Genomic DNA, 19,789 nt, shown 5'->3' on the forward strand with positions numbered 1-19,789 from the left:
GGCTTTAGAAGTTTTTGCTCATTTTAACTTGAGAGTGTAATCTATTTGAGACTGAAGACTGTGTTGTTTTTCTCTGAATTTCTTGCTCCCTAGCATAACTCCCTTGGACATATGAGGCTCTGACTAAATGTTTTTCAACCAACATATGGGTTTCAGAAAATTTAAAATGAATAGCCAGATATTCTGCATAGATATGCAAAAATACTAATTTAGGTGGATGATTACAAACCAAACCAAACCAAAATCACTCAAACTTGCACTTTACTTCTTCTAAGGAACCAACCGCACCCCACCTGCCAAAATGTTGTCAACTGTTTGAGGAGGTAAAGGTGGCAGATGGCATAGTTTCGGTTAAGGATGGTTTAGACAAGTGAAATTCACAGCTAATCTAGTATTTCTTCTTTTAATCTGTAGTTTCAACTGTCATGCTTGATATGATGGTTGAAATGAGTACTGGTAAGAAGAAAAATTTAAGGAACGGTCATTTCATTTCCTATTTTGGACCACCACTCTAGGAGTTGATAATGAGTATTCAATTGATTTTGAACTTTAGGAGGAATGAGGAGGAAAAATAAGGAACTAAGTAAATAATCCTTGTACTACTGGGAATTTATTATAAATAATTCCTTGCTATTTCTTCCTTCACCCCAAACTAACTATTACTCACCAGGAGGGGTTTAGAGATTTTTTTCCCCAAGAATACTAAAGAGTAACTATCACAATGTGATTATAACTTGTTATTTCAGGACTGCATTTTAATGCTTACCCTATCTTAATGAATATGGGCAAGTATAATTTGAATCCTATTTTACAGAGGGCAATATTGAAACACAGAAAGAGGCTAAAGAAATTTTACAAGATGGAAAAGTCAGTGGCCTATCAAATAATAGATATTAGTATTTTTACTTTGAAAATCAGCAGCCCATCAAAACAAAGCTTATCATATCATTGACTGATCCATCTTTGTGTGACTAAGACCTTTTCACCTCCTACTCAACATTTTCTTGATTCCTAAGACAATAAAACAAATAACTAATTAGGTCATTGGGCTTTTCTTTCTCCTTCTACAAGTCTAATATTTATGATGATCAGCTCAGTTCCCCACCCCCCCTTTTTTTTTTGCTTTTTACAGCCGCACCCACTGCACATGGAAGTTCCCCAGGCTAGGGGTCGAATCGGAGCTACAGCTGCCAGCCACAGCCACAGTCACAGCAACACTGGGTCCCCAACCCACTGAGCAGGGCCAGGGATCTAACACATATCTTCATGGATCCTATTTGGGTTCATTAACCTCTGAGCCACGAAGGGAACTCCCTCAGTTTCCCCTTTTCAGTCTACTCTTTGCCTAACACATATGTCAGGATGCAAGACAGTTCTTTCAGTTACAGACTTTTTTGGCCTCAGCTAAGAAGCAAAGCTGTCCACCAATGTCATGATCCCAGCGAAAATGCGCTGGTGCATTGCATCGTGTTGGGTTTTCCCCATAATTGTAGCTTCAGCCTCATTCCCATCCAGGCTCTAACAGCTGCTGCACTTTCCTCATTTATCAACCAAAAAAAAAAGCCTGCCGCCTGCCATCTGCCATGTGCTGGACACAGAGTTAAGCCCTGGCTGGACAATGGACATGAGAAAAGCAAAAGTGAGTAGAGGCAACCCAGTTAGGCTCCAGTTCTCCTGTGCCCAGAGGAATGTTTTCATTTCCCTTTCACTCTATAACACACTTCCTTTCTCTACTCTCTTCCATCAAGACCCTGCTGGGAGGTCCCCTGGCTTTGTACACTGTATGTCTGCAATCTAAGCTCCACTCAGGCAAATCAGCAGTCAGTCAACTCACCTCTTTTCTCTCTCTTGCCTTTTGGTCTCCTTTTCTCTCTTTACCGAGGTCCGTGTTTTCTTTAAAAAGGTCAAACTTCAATTAGACTTCTCCATCAGCAAGAATATTCACAAATTGTCATGAGCTTACGTCACTCTTCTCTAATGGTACCTGAAGTTGACATTGTTCTCAGAAAATGACATCTGGGAAGTACTGTTTTACGTTATATTGGCTTCCAGATCTCAAAAAATATTTTTTTTCTGATGTCAAAAGTAAGCATTCTTTCAGAGTTCCCCCTGTGGCTTAGCAGAAATTAACCCAACTGGTATCCATGATGATATGGGTTTGATCCCAGGCCTCACTCAGTGGGTTAAGAATCCAGCATTGTCACGAGCTGTGGTGTAGGTCACAGATGTGGCTTGTACCTGAAATGGCTGTAGCTGTGACTGTGGCTGTGGCTGGCAGCTGAATCTCTGATTCAACCCCTGGCTTGGGAACTTCCATATGCTGCATTTGTGGCCCTAAAAAGCAAAAAGAAAAGAAAAAACTTTTTCAACAAAATGAGAAAATACAGAGAAGAAAGAAATTCTAATTTCTGTCTCATCAGCCAGAGTTAATGATAATGCTGGCATACATTTCTTTCAAGATTTTATTCTATGCATATCTGCTTGCATATAAAATATATGCTTACTTTATAGGGATAATTTGAAATACACATTTTTTGGTATCTCTTTTTATTTGGCATAGTGACATTTTCCAACGTAATTAAATATTCTACTAAGCATACAATTACCCTTGAATTACTTTCAGTTGTTTTCCTTCATTTATTAATTGGGAAAAAGATTAACCCCATAATTATAGCCATTCCTAAAGTTTGAAAATTCTAACTCTACACTGGGATTTTTAATCCCTAAAATTAAACTTAAAAATTAAACATATGGGAAACACTAATATGGCCATAGATTTTAAGGCAAAAAATTTCATATATTTTATTTTATTTAATGGACAGCAGTGGTGCTGTCCACCATGAATACCAAAATGCAGCTAAAAATAACAACTATCCTTGAGTAAGACTGCAGAAGATATTCTAAGAACAGATAGAGGAAACATGATAGCAAATTCCTCTGTAGTTTGCAAATAGACTTGTGTGCTCTGTTGGAAAGTCTGGGTCTTCTATTCAACTATGAATTAATATCCAAGTGAATTTCAGTTCTGTCTTTGTGGGCTAGTGGTTAGGGTAATAGTCAGAACTAGTTACAAAAATAAAACATAGTAACTATAAATGAATATTTTTGTGATTACAAGAGTACGTAAGGAAACATTTTTTGAGAAGGCTGTATTATTGATACAGAAGCTTAGAAGTGCATTTGTCTTGATAAAAGCAAGAAACCATACATTTTACTTATTTTCTTAAGGAAATAGAAGACCTGACTAGATCCTCAGGAAACTGGATGTTCAGGTAAAAGACTCTCAAGGCCTTGCTGTGGGAGAAAAAGCATCAGATTGGGATAAGAAAATCTAGGTTCTCGTCCTATCATTTCTGCTAACCATTTGAGTGATTTGAACAAGTTATTCACTTATGTGAGGCTCAGACTTTTCTTTCCAAAAAAAAAAAAGAACAAAAGTAATATATGCTTATCATAAAACTTTTAAGCAATATTTACATATGTAAAGTAAAAATATACTTTGTCTCACTTTCTGAATCTACTCCATGGTATAACCACTGTTAAAAAAATTTGGTGTACCTCACTCTATACATTTTTGTTTTTAAAAATTTTCGGCCACACCTGCAGCATGCAGAAGTTCCCAAGCCAGAGATCAAACCTATGACATGGCACCCCCTCAACCCCCACCAACCGCTGCAATGACAATGCTGGCACCTTAACTCGCTGAGCTACCAGGGAACTCCTATAATTTTTTCTATAAACAGTTAAATATATATTTTATTTTTTTAAAACAGTTAAATACATATTTTAAATAAAAATGGGAACAACTCTGTATATTATCTTATAATTTTCATTTTCCTCTTAACGCTGTGTTGTGAACATTCTTTCCAAATGCAGTCTTATATTCTGTGGTACAGAAATACCTTAATTAATGAAATAATATCTATTATTGACAGACATTTATATGGACTCCAACTTTTCACCATCTAAAAATCCTGAAACCAGGAGTTCCTGTTGTGGCTCAGCAATAACAAATCTGACCTATATCCATGAGATGCAGGTTCGATTCCTGGCTCACTCTTGGGTTGAGGATCTGGCCTTACAATGAGCTGTGGTTTGGTTGAAGACACAGCTTGGATCCAGCATCACCATGGCTGTGGTGTAGGCCAGCAGCTGTAGCTCTGATTCAGCCCTTGGCCTAGGAACTTTCATATGCTGTGGGTGTGGCCCTAAAAAGACAAAAAAAAAAAAAAATCCGAGAACCAGCACATTGGTACATATATTTTCAAGTGTGTGTACTAAGTTCCTTTAGGCTATCTTTTAAAAAATAAGCCAAAAAGTTATGTAAATTTTCAATTTGTATATGTAGTGCCAAACTGCTCCAAAAACACACCATTTAATGTTTCCCCTAATCAAGTATGAGACTGATTCTCCTGCACCCCTTAACCAACATCGAATATCATATATCTTCTTATATCCTGCCAGTCTGATCAGAGAAAATGGAATCTAACTGAAACATTTTTTTTTCTTTTTAGTGCCAAAGAAGTTCCCAGGCTTGGGGTCCAACGGGAGCGGCAGCTGCCACACCCACAGCAACGAGGTATCCAAGCCATGTCTGCAACCTACACCACAGCTCCTAGCAAGGCCAGATCCTTAACCCACCGAGCGAGGCCAGGGATCAAACACGCATCCTCATGGATATTAGTTGGGTTCATAACCAGCTGAGCCACAACAAGAACTCCTTATTGAAATGTTCTTAATCTACAAAATGAAGAGTTGGAATGCACGATCCCTCAGGACATCTGGGCTCTAAAGTGCTACATGTGGAATTACATGGAAAATACAACTGCTTTCCCTAAAGACATAAATGTCTGGCATCATAATGGACTCTTCTGGGCACTTTCTGATCCGTCCACAAAACTACAATGCATGGTTGGGAGCCTTGGGAGTTCTGTTGTGGCTCAGAGGAAATGAACCCAACTAATATCGATGAGGACGCAGGTTCTGTCCCTGGCCTTGCTCAGTGTGTTAAGGATCCAGCCTTGCCATGAGCTGTGGTGTAGGTTGCAGATGTAGCTTGGATCTGGTGTTGCTGTGGCTGTGGTCTAGAACAGTGGCTAAGCTCTGATTCAACCCCCAGCCTGGGAACCTCCATATGCTGCACACGCGGTCCTAAAAAGAAAAAACAAAACAAAACAAAACCCTTCAGTGCATGGTCCTGAGAGTTTCTGCTGAGGGTTCCAGAGGAGGCAGGACATCCAATTAGAGATATGGGACCTTCATCTGAAGTGAAGGAAGACAAACATTGCTATTTTCAACAACTGTTAACTGAAAGGGAGAAAATAGTACCCTCAAAAAAGGACAAAAATAGCCACAACTATATCATCTTTTCCTGCAGTACTGAATGTATTGTAACCAAGGACAAAAGCTCAGTGTTTAAGATCTAGTGTTTGACTCCATAAACACTGGTAATCATCATGCTGACGAAACTGTCTCAGTTAATGTCTTTCCAGCTAAATTTCAGGTATTTAGATATTATGCTAATGCTAATAAAACTTTCAGTTAGTCCTCGGGTGAAAAAAAAGGCTATGACAGAGCAATGGAAAAATCTACCGGGGAAAGTTACTTTGATTGATGTGCCCTTCTGGCTGTAGCGATTAGTTGTTCCATTAAGAGTTTCTGTGTCTTTTAAGTAGCAGTTTGGAAGCCATGGCCTAGATGTAAGGCAGTGTGTCTGTGTGTGTGTGTGTGTGTGTGTGTGTGTGTGTGTGTGTGTGTGTGTGTGTGTGTGTGTGTGTGTGTGTTTCCCCCAGCTCCAAATGGAAGTAAAAGTCTTACGTCCTCATTTCTGTTAGTTTTTGTTTGATGCCTCCTTTTCTGGGAGCTCTTTTTATTTCATAAAATCCTTGTGCAGGATTTGGCTCTTTAAAACCTTTGGCTCTTTAATTTTCAATCAATCATACTATAAAAATGGAGGAAATAATTTCTAAATGGCACCTGTAAGGAAATCTATTAAGATGTTAACATAACCCCAGGACTGAATTTTACATTCACCTCCTGTTCTCTCCACCAGCTGGCTGCCTTCGTGCTTTTGACCTACAACTTTCCTGCCTTACAGAAGATTTGGGTTAGAGCATCTTCTACATCTGACTTCCATCGCCTGATCTCATCTCCTCCTTCACTCTTTCCTACTAACACAACCTGCGTTCCAGTCCTATCAGCCTGGCAGTTCGACAAACCCTCTGCTCTGAATCTTTGTGCCTTTTCACAGGTGGACCCACAGCCCACAGTGGCTTGTCCACCAGCATGTCACCCCCTTGTTTCTCTCTTTCTCTCTCTTAGGCGGGAACATTCCTGCAGCTGGTAGAAGTTCCTGGCCAGGAATCGAAACTGAGTGACTACTGTCAGATCCTTTACCCACAGAACCACCAGGGAACTCCCCCTTGTTTGTTTCTATTCAACATTTCAAGATGCCACTCCAATGTCACCTTTTCTGGGAAGATGAGCTTCCAGGGAAAGCTGACCCCTTTTGTACCCTCAATCTCTGGTTCTGTGCCTGTTAGACAGATGGCAGAGGTTATTTTAACTGGCCGCTTTCTGTACTAGATTCTGCTAATGTCTCTTTCTGGGTAAATATAGGCTCTGCGTATCAGCTATCTTTCCATCATTTATCAAAGTGCCAGGCATACTGTCGAGATGTAGTTAATGTTCATTGAATTGACTTAAATTGAATGACATAGTGGCAAATCTGAGTGTACTTAGAAACTCATTTTTTTGGTGATTTTGGCGTAAGTTCCTAGAAATCATTGTCTGATATACTACCCTTACAGATCATGCAAATTATGGGGAAAAAAAATCATATCTCTGGCATAGTGATCCCAAACTCTGTATTATTAGAAGAAGGAGGTATGAGAAAGATTTCATTCTGTTATTTTTATAGACATCTTTGATGTACTTCTTGTACAATAGCCATGATTCCCTACAGATTCTTTTGAAATGTTTGAAAGCACATTTAATGAAAACACAAGAATAATAACATATATGAAGTAAAATAGAACTCTCTTTGCTACTATTCACCCAGTTAATTTCCTAAGGGTATACCATCATCCTTTCCACCTTGAAAATGTTCAAAAAATTTTGACATGAACAATTTTGGCGATTTTAATGGAGTGGATTCCCTTTTTACCTGACAGTCCAAAATAATAATTGCCTATAACTAAGTATAACACCAGTACTCTTAGGCTCTAAATTCCTTAGTGTCTGCAATTATGCTTATAGCTTAAAAGTCTTTATAATGGCTTTCGCAGAAAGGTCCTCTGAGATACATACAGTGAAATTGCCCAGTGTCCTTTTAAATGTTTTAAGTGGAGTGAATTCATTCCATTAATCCTTCTGTTATAGAAAACTGATTCCAGAACTAAAGGTCTTCTTCAAAGCCTGCTCCTTATTCCTAGTCTGAGGAAAAGCCTTTAAAATAGCATAATCCAAGTCAAAAGGTACAAACTTCCGGTTATGAGCTAAGTACTGGGATGTAATGTGCAGCAGGAGGACTACGGCTAACGCTGCTGGATGGCAAATCATGCAGGAAAGTTGTGAAGGGAGTCTCATAGTTTAGCAATGTTGTTCATTAAGAAAAAATTATCTTTTCTCTGGGTGTTTCATTTTGAATAGTTTCTATTGCTTTGCTTTCAAGTTAACTAATCTTCTCTTCTATGGTATCTACTTTGCCATTATTTCCATGTAGTATATTTTTCATGTCTCTCATTTTGCTTTTCTTCTCTTGTAGTTCAATGCAGGTCTTTTTAAAAATATCCCATGTCTTTTTTAACTTATTGAACATTTGGAATATAGTTGTAAAAATCGCTTGTAGTTATAAAAATTGCTTATTATTAGCAGATAATGCTAATTCTAACACCTGTGTTAGATCTGGGTCTGTTTCAATGCTTCTCTTCACTATATTTTGGATTTTCTTCCTCTTTTGCATCCTCATATATGTGTGTGTGTGTGTGTGTGTGTGTGTATTTTTTTATTGCATGCCAAACATTGTAAAATTTACCTTATTGGGTAATGGCTGTTTTTGTATTCCATCAGATGTTCTGGAGTTTTTTCCTGGAGTCGGATTTGGTTGCTAGGAACTAGCTTTATCTTCCATGTCTTGCTACTGAGATGTTAGAGGGGACTGCAGCCGTGCTCAGTCAGGGGCAATTCTGCCCCACTTCCAAGGCAAGACCTTTCTGTGAATTGTAGCCAGCCATGAGGCTTTCCTCTCACCGGTGAAAGAAGTGGGACAAAGTCTCATGCTAGGATAGAATTTCATTCCTGGCTGTGTGTGAATGCAGATATTGTTCCCTCTAATACTTTCAAGGGGTTCTTTCCTCAGCTTGAGTTAAGTTCCTCACAAGCAAGCACTGACCAGTACTCTAGAGGGACCCTCTGCAGATCCCCAGAGCCCTCTCTGTGTTCCTCTCTTCTTCAGTGCTCTGTCCCACAAACTCCAGCTGCCTTCCCCTCCCTGGAGTCTTAGTTTCACTTCTTCAACTCAGGATTCTATTGTGTTCTGCCTGGGTTTCCTCTCCTTGGGCTGCAGCCAGGAGGCTCTGCAAAGGCAGTAAACTGGGGTAACCATAAGATTCATTTATTTCATGTACTTCTAGGATCACTTTGTTGCCTGATGTACAGTGTCTTGAAAACCATTGTTTCATGTGTTTTGTTTTGGTTTAAAACTATCTGAAATCCTTTCTTGCATATGGATTGAAATGAACATCTATTTTGATTGTTTTAACTCCACCTAAATTAATCACCCCAACATCAAAGAGTGCAAATTTTCCTTCCTGATTTATTTTTGATATTTACATCATACTATTTTAAATATTCACTTAAATTGGGGTCTATTTCAGGATTAGCTTTTTAGTACTGATGATCTATTTGTCTATTTTTGCCCCAGAGCGCTACTCTTTTACCTGCAGCTGCTTTGTCATATAATTTTAATATCTGATAATGCTAATCTCTCCTATTATATTTTTCCATTAAGTGTTCCTCTGAGAATTTTTTAAATGTATTCTGTTATACTTATTCCTTTATATCCATTTAAGAAACATTTTGTCAAGTTTAAAAAACTGTTCTGGGATTTTTCTGAAGACTGAATTAAATACGTAAATTAACTTGGGGAAGACACAAAGACATTTTCTATAATATTTGTCTTCCTCTCCAGGAGCATACTATAACTATCAATCTTCTCCACTCATTCAAATCTTTCATTTTAATTTTCTGAAAGTTTTTATAGTCTCTTCACAAAGATCTTAAAATTTTTTTTCTCTCAGCTACTTGTGAGTGTATATGTGCATGTTTGTGTGTATGTGTGAGCACACACGTGTCTTGCTGTTGGAAATTAGCCTTTTTTTTTTTTTTTTGGTCTTTTCAGGACCGCATCTGCAGCATATGGAGGTTCCCAGGCTAGAGGTCTAATCAGAGCTGTAACCGTTGGCCTACACCACAGCCACAGCAACGTAGGATCCGAGCCATGTCTGGAACCTACACCACAGCTCATGGCAATGCCGGATCTTTAACCCACTGAGCAAGGTCAGGGATTGAACCTGTAACATCATGGTTCCTAGTTGGATTCATTTCCACTGTGCCACGACAGGAACTCAGGAAATTGGCCCTTATTTTCTCAATTTGTTTTCCTACAGTTACAGACAAAATGTTTTCGACATCACATGAATATATGTGTGTCTGTGTGAATATACTTGCACTGATATAGTTTCCTATATTCCACACTATCCAGTTGTTGATAGAACTGAACCCTTGGCTTTCCTAGGTACATAAGCATGTCACTAGGAAATAATGGTGTTCTTGTCACTTTATTTACAATACTTAAGTAATTCTCATAAAAGTAGACTGACTCACTGGCTCTTAAAACTAGCTACACCATAGAGTTACGCTAAAGAAATATTAGTCTGGATCCCAAATAGAACTAAAAATAAACTGAAATCTTCCCAGAAGCCTTTTAAAATACCAAAAGGAGAATCCAAATGTAACACAAAGCAAACAAATTTTGTTTGCTATATACCTCTTACCTATCTAATTAATCATCTCACACAGGCAACTGCTCTTCTCTTCCATTTATCCTCAAAACTCCTCTCTCTGCCCTAAGTTCATCTTCAAATCCAACTCACAAAGTCTTAAGTCCTTCACCCAAAGTTTCCTGGATTTTTTGATAACTCTATTGACTTTACTTTGTGGCTTTCTCAGTTCTCTAATGCACCATTATTCAATGAAAAATCTCTCCAGTGGCAAACATTCAATGGAAATTAACTTAGGATGGGGTAGGGGGAGGAAATTCCACACCCACCATTTAGTGTACTTATTGAATAGGTGACTTTGCTTCTCGTTAGCTAAGAAAATGTGAGGTTTTTTTTTTCCTGTTTTGCAATTTAACTTTATTTTATTTTTTGGCCACAGCAGGAAGCAACTTGATGTCCAATCTCAGTCCCCAGACCAGGAGTTGAACCCTGGCCACAGCAGCGAAAGTGCCGAGTGCTAAGAACTAAATCACCAGGGAATCCCCTATTTTATTTTATTTTTTATTTTTTTCCATTTATTTTTTTTTTTTTACTCAAATGAATTTATCACATCTGTAGTTGTACAATGATCATCACAATCCAATTTCACAGGATTTCCATCCCACAGCCCAGGCACATCCCCCCACCCCCCAAACTGTCTCCTCCAGAGACCATAAGTTTTTCAAAGTCTGTGAGTCAGCATCTATTCTGCAAAGAAGTTCAATCTGTCCTTTTTTCAGATTCCACATGTCAGTGAAAGCATGTGATGTTCGTGTCTCATTGTATGGCTGGCTTCACTTAGCATGATAGTTTCTAGGTCCATCCATGTTGCAAAAAATGCTGGTATTCGTTCTTTTTAATGGCTGAGTAATATTCCATTGTGTATATGTACCACCTCTTCTGGATTCACTCCTCTGTCAATGGACATTTAGGTTGTTTCCATGACTTGGCTATTGTAAATAGTGCTGCAGTGAACATTGGAGTACATGTATCTTTGCGAGCCGTGGTTTTCCCTGGATAGATGCCCAGGAGTGGGATTGCTGGATCAAATGGTAGTTCTATGTTTAGTTTTCTGAGGAATCTCCATACTGCTTTCCACAGTGGTTGCACCAATGTACATTCCCACCAACAGTGTACCAGGGTTCCTTTTTCTCCACACCCTCTCCAGCACTTATTGTTTGTAGACTTTTGGATGATGGCCATTCTGGCTGGTGTAAGGTGGTACCTCAGAGTGGTTTTGATTTGCATCTCTCTAATAATGAGTGACATTGAACATCTTTTCATGTGTTTCTTGGCCATCTGTCTGTCTTCTTTGGAGAACTGTCTGTTTAGATCTTCTGCCCATTTTTTGATAGGCTTGTTTGTTTTTTTGGTATGGAGCTGCAAAAGTTGTTTATAAATTTTGGAGATTAATCCCTTGTCAGTTGCTTCATTTGCAAATATTTTCTCCCATTCTGTGGGTTGTATTTTTGTGTTGTTTAGGGTTTCCTTTGCTGTGCAGAAACTTTGAAGTTTGATTAGGTCCCATTTGTTTATTTTTCTTTTTATTGTCAATACTCTGATACGTGGATCTGAGAAGATGTTGCTGTCGTTTATGTCAGAGAGTGTTTGGCCTATGTTTTCCTTTAACAGTTTGATAGTGTCTGGTCTTATATCCAGGTCTTTCATCCATTTGGAGTTTATGTTTGTGTATGGTGTTAGGGAGTGTTCTAATTTCATTCTTTTCCATGTGGCTGTCTAGTTTTCCCAGCACCACTTGTTGAACAAGCTGTCCTTTCTCCATTGTATATTCTTGCCTCCTTTGTCATAGATTACTTAGCTGTAGGTGCGTGGGTTTAATTCTTGGTTTTCTATCCTGTTCCACTGATCTATATGTCTGTCTTTGTGCCAGTACCATGAAGTTTTGATGACTGTTGCTTTGTAGTATAGTCTAAAGTCCAGGAGTCTGATTCCTCCAGCTCCATTTTTCTTTTTCAGGATGTCTTTGGCTATTCTGGGTCTTTTGTGTTTCCAAACAAACTTTGAAATATTTTGTTCGAGTTCTGTGAAAAATGTCCTTGGTAATTTGATAGGGATTGCATTGAATCTGTAGATTGCCTTAGGTAGTATAGTCATTTTGATAATATTAACTCTTCCAATCCACGAGCATGGTATTTCTTTCCATCTATTTGTGTCATCTTTGATTTCTTTCATCAGCAGCTTGTAGTTTTCAGAGTACAGGTCTTTTGTCTCTTTAGGTAGGTTTACTCCTAGGTATTTTATTCTTTTGGATGTGATGGTAAACGAGATTGCTTCCCTAATTTCCTTTTCTGCTCTTTCATTGTTAGTGTATAGAAATACCATTGATTTCTGTGTATTGATTTTGTATCCTGCAACTTTGCCAAATTTGTGGATGAGCTCTAACAGTTTTCTGGTAGAGTCTTTAGGATTCTCTAGGTCTAGTATCGTGTCATCTGCAAATAGCGATAGTTTTACTTCTTCCTTTCCAATTTGGATTCCTTTTATTTCTTTTACTTCTCTGATTGCTGTGGCTAGGACTTCCAGAACTATGTTGAATAGTAATGGCAAGAGCAGACATCCTTGTCTTGTTCCTGATGTCAGCAGGAATTCTTTCAGCTTTTCACCTTTGAGAATGATGTTCACTGTGGTTTTGTCGTATATGGCCTTTATCATGTTGAGGTAGGTTCCCGTTATGCCCACTTTCTGAAGAGTTTTTATCAGAAATGGGTGTTGGATTTTGTCAAAGGCTTTTTCCGCATCTATTGAGAGGATCATATGGTTTTCATTCTTCAGTTTGTTAATGTGGTGTATCACACTGATGGATTTGCAGATATTGAAGAACACTTGCATCCCTGGGATAAATCTCACTTGATCATGATGTACAATCCTTTTAATGAATTGTTGGATGCGGTTTGCTAGTATTTTGTTGAGGATTTTTGCATCTACGTTCATCAGTGAAATTGGCCTGTAGTTTTCTTTTTTTGTGGAGTCTTTGTCTGGTTTTGATACCAGGGTGACGGTGGCCTCATAGAATGAGTTTGGGAGTATCCCTTCCTCTGCAATTTTTTGAAATAGTTTCATAAGGATAGGTATTAGCTCTTCTCTAAATGTTTGATAGAATTCGCCTCTGAAGCCATCTGGTCCTGGACTTTTGTTTGTTGGAAGTTTTTAAATCACAGTTTCCATTTCAGTTCTTGTGATGGGTCCATTCATCTTTTCTACTTCATCTTGGTTTAGTCTTGGAAGATTGTACTTTTCTAAGAATTTGTCCATTTCTTCTAGGTTTTCCGTTTTATTGGCATATAGTTGCATATAGTAGTCTCTTATGATCCTTTGTATTTCTGTGATGTCCGTTGTTACTTCTTTTTCATTTCTAATTTTATTGATTTGAGTCCTCTCTCCTTTTTTCTTGATAAGTCTGGCTAAGGGTTTATCAATTTTGTTGATTTTTTTCAAAGAACCAGCTTTTCGTTTCATTGATCTTTTCTATGGTTTTCTTTGTTTCTATTTCATTGATTTCTGCTTTGATCTTTATGATTTCTTTCCTTCTACTAACTTTAGGTCTTGTCTGTTCTTCTCTCTCAAGCTTCTTTAGATGTAATGTTAGCTTGTTTATTTGGGCTTTTTCTTGTTTCCTGAGGTGGGCTTGTATTGCTATAAACTTTCCTCTTAGAACGGCTTTTGCTGCATCCCATAGGTTTTGGAGTGTCGTATCTTCGTTGTCATTTGCTGCTAGGTATTTTTTAATTTCCTCTTTGATTTCTTCAGTGATCCATTGGTTATTTAGTAGCATGTTGTTGAGTCTCCACGTGTTTGTGTTTTTTGCGGTTTTTTTCTTGTTGTTGATTTCCAGTCGTATAGCATTGTGGTCAGAAAAGATGCTTGATGTGATTTTAATTTTCTTAAAGTTACTGAGGTTGGATTTGTATCCCAGGATATGATCAATCTTAGAGAATGTTCCATGTGCACTTGAGAAGAATGTGTACTGTGTTGCTTTTGGATGAAATGTCCTATAAATATCTATTAAGTCCATCTGGTTTAATGCTTCATTCAGGGCCTGTGTTTCCTTATTGATTTTCTGTCTGGTTGATCTGTCCATTGCTGTAAGTGGGGTGTTGAAGTCCCACACTATGACTGTTCTATTGTCGATTTCTCCTTTTAAGGTTGTTAGCAGTTGCCTTATATATTGTGGTGAACCTGTGTTGGGTGCGTAGATATTTAAAATTGTTATATTATCTTCTTGGATTGATCCTTTGATCATTATGTAATGTCCTTCCTTGTCCCTGAAAATATTCTTCATTTTAAAGTCTATTTTGTCTGATATGAGTATTGCTACTCCAGCTTTCTTTTGATCCCCGTTTGCATGAAATATTTTCTTCCATCCTCTCACTTTCAATTTGTGTGCATTCCTAGAAGTGAAGTGGGTCTCTTGAAGACAGCATATATATGGGTCTTGTTTTTGTATCCATTCAGCCAGTCTATGTCTTTTGGCTGGGGCATTTAGTCCATTCACATTTAAGGTAATTATTGATATGTATGTTCTTATTGCCATTTTATTAATTACTTTGGATTCGTTTTTGCTGCTCTTTTTCCTTTCCTTCTTCTCTTATTCTTTTCTGCCTATAGAAGTTCCTTTAGTATTTGTTGTAAGGCTGGTTTAGTTTTGCTGAATTCTCTCAGCTTTTGCTTATCTGTGAAGGTTTTGATTTCTCCTTCAAATCTGAATGAGAGCCTTGCTTGGTAGAGTAATCTTGGTTGGAGGTTTTTTCCTTTCATCACGTTAAGTATATCATGCCACTCCCTTCTTACCTGCAGAGTTTCTGTTGAAAAATCTGCCGATAGCCTTATCAGGGTTCCCTTGTATGTTATTTGTTTCTTTTCCCTAGCTGCTTTCAAGATTTTCTCTTTGTCTTTAATTTTGGTCAGTTTGATTAGTATGTGTCTCAGGGTGATCCTCCTTGGGTTTATTTTATATGGTACTCGTTGTGCTTCCTGGATTTGAGTGACTGATTCCTTCCCCGTGTTAGGGAAGTTTTCGGCTATTATCTCTTGGAATATTTTTTCTGTCTCCTTCTCTCTCTCTTCTCCTTCTGGCACCTCTATAATATGGATGTTGGTGCGTTTCACGTTGTCCCAGAGTTCTCTGAGACTCTCTTAATTTGTTTTCAATCTTTTTTCTCTTTTCTGTTCTGTATCCGTAATTTCTACTAATCTGTCCTCCACCTCACTTATTCCTTCTTCTGCCTCCTATATTCTGCTGTTAGCTGCTTCTAGTGAATTTTTTATTTCAGTTATTGTATTTTGCATCTCTTCTTGTTTAAGTTTTATATCTTGTATCTCTTTGCTCGGTGTTTTCTGTAAGTTATCCATCTTTGCCTCTAGTTTATTTCCAATGTCTTGCATCTTCTTCAGCATCAACAGTCTAAAGTGTTTTTCCTGGAGGCTGAGAATCTCCTCATGGCTTAGCTGTTTTTCTGGGTTTTTTTCTTTGTCCTTCATCTGAGTTATAGTCCTCTGTTTTTTCATTTTTATAGGTTTTTGGTGTGGTGACCTTTTTACAGATAATTGAGTTGTAGCCTCTCTTACTCCTGATGTCTGCCCCCCTTTGGCTGAGGTCAGTATGGGGGCTTACTGTAGGCTTCCTGATGGGAGGGGCTGATGCCTGCCCCCTGGTAGGAGGAGCCGATTCTAATCCCTCTGATGGGTGGGGCTTAGTCTCTGGATGGGATTAGAGGCAGCTGTGTGCCTGAGGGGTCTTTAGGTAGCCTGTTTACTGAGGGGCAGGGCTGTGATCCCACCTGGGTTGTTGTTTGCCCTGGGGCTTCTCAGCAGCTGACTGACAGGTGGGGCCAGATTTTCCCAAAATGGCCACCTCCAGGGAAAGGCACTGTTGCTGAATATTCCCGAGCGCTTTGCTTTCAATGTCCTTCCCTCACAACAAGCCACATTCACCCCTGTTTTCCCAGGAGGTCCTCCAAGAACTGTGGTAACGTTTGACCCAGATATCCTTGGAGACTTTGCTTTACCCTGGGACTCATTGCACGTGAATGTCTGTGTGTGGCTTTTAAGAATGGGGTCTCCGATTCCCCCAGTCCTGTGGAGCTCCTTCGCACAAGCCCCACTGGCCTTCAATGCCAGATGCTCCAGGCTCTTTCTCCCTGTGCCAGATCTGCATGTGAGAGTTTGATGTGTGACTAAGAACTCTCACTCCTATAGGTGAGTTTCTGTGAACCACTTAGTTTCCATTCTGTGGAGCATCCCACCTAGGAGGTATGGGGTTGTTTATATCATGAAATCGCCCCTTCTACCTCTTGATGTGGCCTCCTCTTTTTCTTCTGGAGTAGGGTATCTTTTTTAAGGTTTCCGGTCCATTTGGGTGAAGAGTGCTCAGTCTTTGTGTATTTTGTTATTTTTAGGAGAGAAGTTGAACTCCAGTCCTTCTATTCTGCCATCCTAATCCCCCCTCCTCCCCTATTTTATTTTTAAAAAAATTTTTATTAAAGTATCGTTGATTTACAATGTTGTGGCAACTTCTGCTGTTCAGCAAAGTGACCCAATCATATTTTTCTTCTTCTCATATTATCTTCCATCATGTTCTATCCCAAGAGATTGAATATAGTTCCCTGGGCTATACAAAGCTAAACATTTTTAAGGCCTATGGTTCTCTAAATAAGGTTTAAAAACATTATTTTTATTGCATTTTATAATACATGCAAAATTTAAATAACCAATTTTTATATGATTGAACATAATTTTCGAATTTAAAATGTTTGAAAATTGCGGCCTCAGCTAAGGTGCACTCTGGGGTCAGGAAAATGCTGCTGTGCCATCTGCTGGGTTCTAAAGATATACCAGGTACTGCTCTGGTTGATTTCCAATTTTTTTTTTTCCTGCAATACCCAGCTCTCTACCAGTGCATCTCAAGGTAACCAGAAAAATAATTGTAATTTTGGGTAACAAGACCACAAATGCCCAAACTCAAAATAACATAGATGACTTTGTTTGGGACACAACATAAAGCAACAAATTCTTAACTTCTCAGTCATTCAATCAGCTAAGTATTTGTTGGCACTTGACTAAAATGTAGATTTCACATGCTGCATTTACAGTGCTAATTATGTACCTATTTCTCATCCATATATATGTCTTCAAGGAGACAGTATGCGATTGGTTGTAATATATGATGCAAATAATCTGCTAATAAAGCAATTCTGAATTTTCTGAATAATTTGCTTTTATTATAGTTGGAAAATTCTAAGTTACTCCTGAAACAATGCTACTCATTCACTTGCATTCTGATTCACATTTCTTGAACAAGAAGGAGATACAGATGGAGCTTATACACATTTACACTCATTCATTCCTTTGTTCAGCTAATAAATATTTATTGTCAACTTTATCCCAGGCACTTTACTTTGTAGCAGAGACTCATCAGTAAATGTGAGAAAGCCCTGTTTTCAACACCACCCTTGGACCAGGGTAAGGTTTGCACATGGATATCACAAATATATAAAAGATGAATTTGTTTTAAAATAGGGAAGCCTGGAAGTTCCCGCTATGGCACCGTGGGTTAAATATCTGACTGCAGTGGATTTGGTCACTGCAGACATGCGGGTTCAGTGCCTGGCACAGTAGGTTAAAGGATCTGGCACTGCTGCAATTGTGGCGTAGGTTGCAGATGTGGTTCAGATTCAATCCCTGGCCCAGCAAATTCCATATGCCGCTGGTGCTGCCATTAAAAAAAAGAAGAAGACTGTCCCTCAAAAAGAGCCATTTAGGGGAGTTCCCGTCGTGGCTCATTGGTTAACTAATCCAACTAGGAACCATGAGGGTGCAGGTTCAATCCCTGGCCTCACTCAGTGGGTTAAGGATCTGGCGTTGCTGTGAGCTGTGGTGTAGGTTGCAGACGTGGCTTGGATCTGCCGTTGTTGTGGCTGTGGCATAGGCCAGCAGCTACAGCTCTGATTCAACCCCTAGCCTGGGAACCTCCATATGCCAAAGGAGTGCCCCTAGAAAAGGCAAAACAAAAACAAAAAGAGCTATTTATTACTGCTATAGTGTACCCTGTAACTCAGAATCTCAAGTCTTTGATTCAGGTGTTTAAACTTCAGGGAAACAGGTCTCTTGCCCTGTGTCCTCAAGTACAGGATAACTGTTAGAATGTTCTGAAGATTTGTGGATTGTACTGTTTCCAGACACTGCCTCACAGTGGAGGGGTGGTTTGAATTTGGAAGTGCTTAGAGAAAAGACAAATTGAGGAAATTGTCACACTCTTCCTTTAGGTTGTATGTACATACTACATTTTTGCATAGGAAAATATTATTTCTAAGTAGTTCCAAATGTAATTTTTTGTTTCCTTTTGTTTTTTGTTTTGTTTTGTTTTTTGCTTTTTTAGGACCACACCCATGGCATATGTAAGTTCCCAGGCTAGGGGTCGAATTAGAGCTGCAGCTGCTGGCCTAGCCACAGCAACAGCAATGCAGAATCCAAACCATGTCTTCAACCTACACCACAGCTCATGGCAACGCCGGATCCCTGACTCACAGAGCAAGGTCAGGGATTGAACCTGCAACCTCATGGGTACTAGTTGGATTCATCTCTGTGCCATGATGGGAACTCCCTCATTTCCTTTTGTTTTCCAATTTATGGTTCTGGAAGTACTCATGAATTACTCTATTATGTATTTTCAAAAATTGGATGTGCTGGCTATTAACAATATTAACCAATTCATATGATTCTTAAATTTGAAAATAGGTAGATATAGATAAAACATGAATGAAGGGTGATACTGACTCTTTACATCGGCAACTAGCAATAAACTGTGAATAATTGCTTATGGAGATATTTTATTAAAATAAGGTAATATTGGGAGTTTCCATCATGGCTCAATGGTTAACAAACCTGACTAGCATCCATGATCACGCGGGCTGGATCCCTGGCCTCTATCAGTGGGTTAAAGATCTGGCCTTGCCATGACCTGTGGTGTAGTTCGCAGATGTGGCTCAGATCCAGAGTTGCTATGGCTGTGGTGTAGGCCAGCAGCTACAGCTACAACTTGACCCCCAGCCTGGGAAACTCCATATGCCCTGGGTATGGCCCTAAATAGACAAATGACAATAAAATAAAATAAAATAAGGTAATATTTTTCGAGAAATAAAAAACTTTATTTAATTGTATTTAAAATGTTGTCATTGTAATCTGTATTTTTCCTTCTTGAAGATAATTCTTTTGAAAACATTGTAAACAAATGAAAAAATAATATAATGTATTGATTTTTACCTAATATATATTTTCCTGAAAATATATTCAAATTGTATATACTTTGAATGTAGCTAAATTTTATTTTTACTTTTTAATCTTTTTGATCATTAAAAAATTTTTAAGTATAGTTGATTTAAAATGCTGTGCCAAAGTGACGCTTTTTTATATTATCTTCCATCATGGTCTATCTCAAGAGACTGGACATAGTTCCCTGTGCTGTACAGTAGGACCTCATTGCTTATTCATTCTAAATGTAATAGTTTGCACCTACTAACCCATTTTTGATCAGTTTTGCCAATAGAATACAATCTGTGGAAATCTGAACTCAACAACATAACTGGTAATATTGCTGAAATGAAGGCAAATTTTATGGGCTAACTATATAGGAAATGCATTAGCTCTATACATCCTTGTTACTCATCCAAAATCATCAGCTTGGAGTTCCCATTGTGGCTCAGTGGAAACGAGTCTGACTAGCATCCATGAGG

Source organism: Sus scrofa, chromosome 14 (genome assembly GCF_000003025.6).
Source record: "Sus scrofa isolate TJ Tabasco breed Duroc chromosome 14, Sscrofa11.1, whole genome shotgun sequence".
Lineage (NCBI taxonomy): Eukaryota > Metazoa > Chordata > Mammalia > Artiodactyla > Suidae > Sus > Sus scrofa.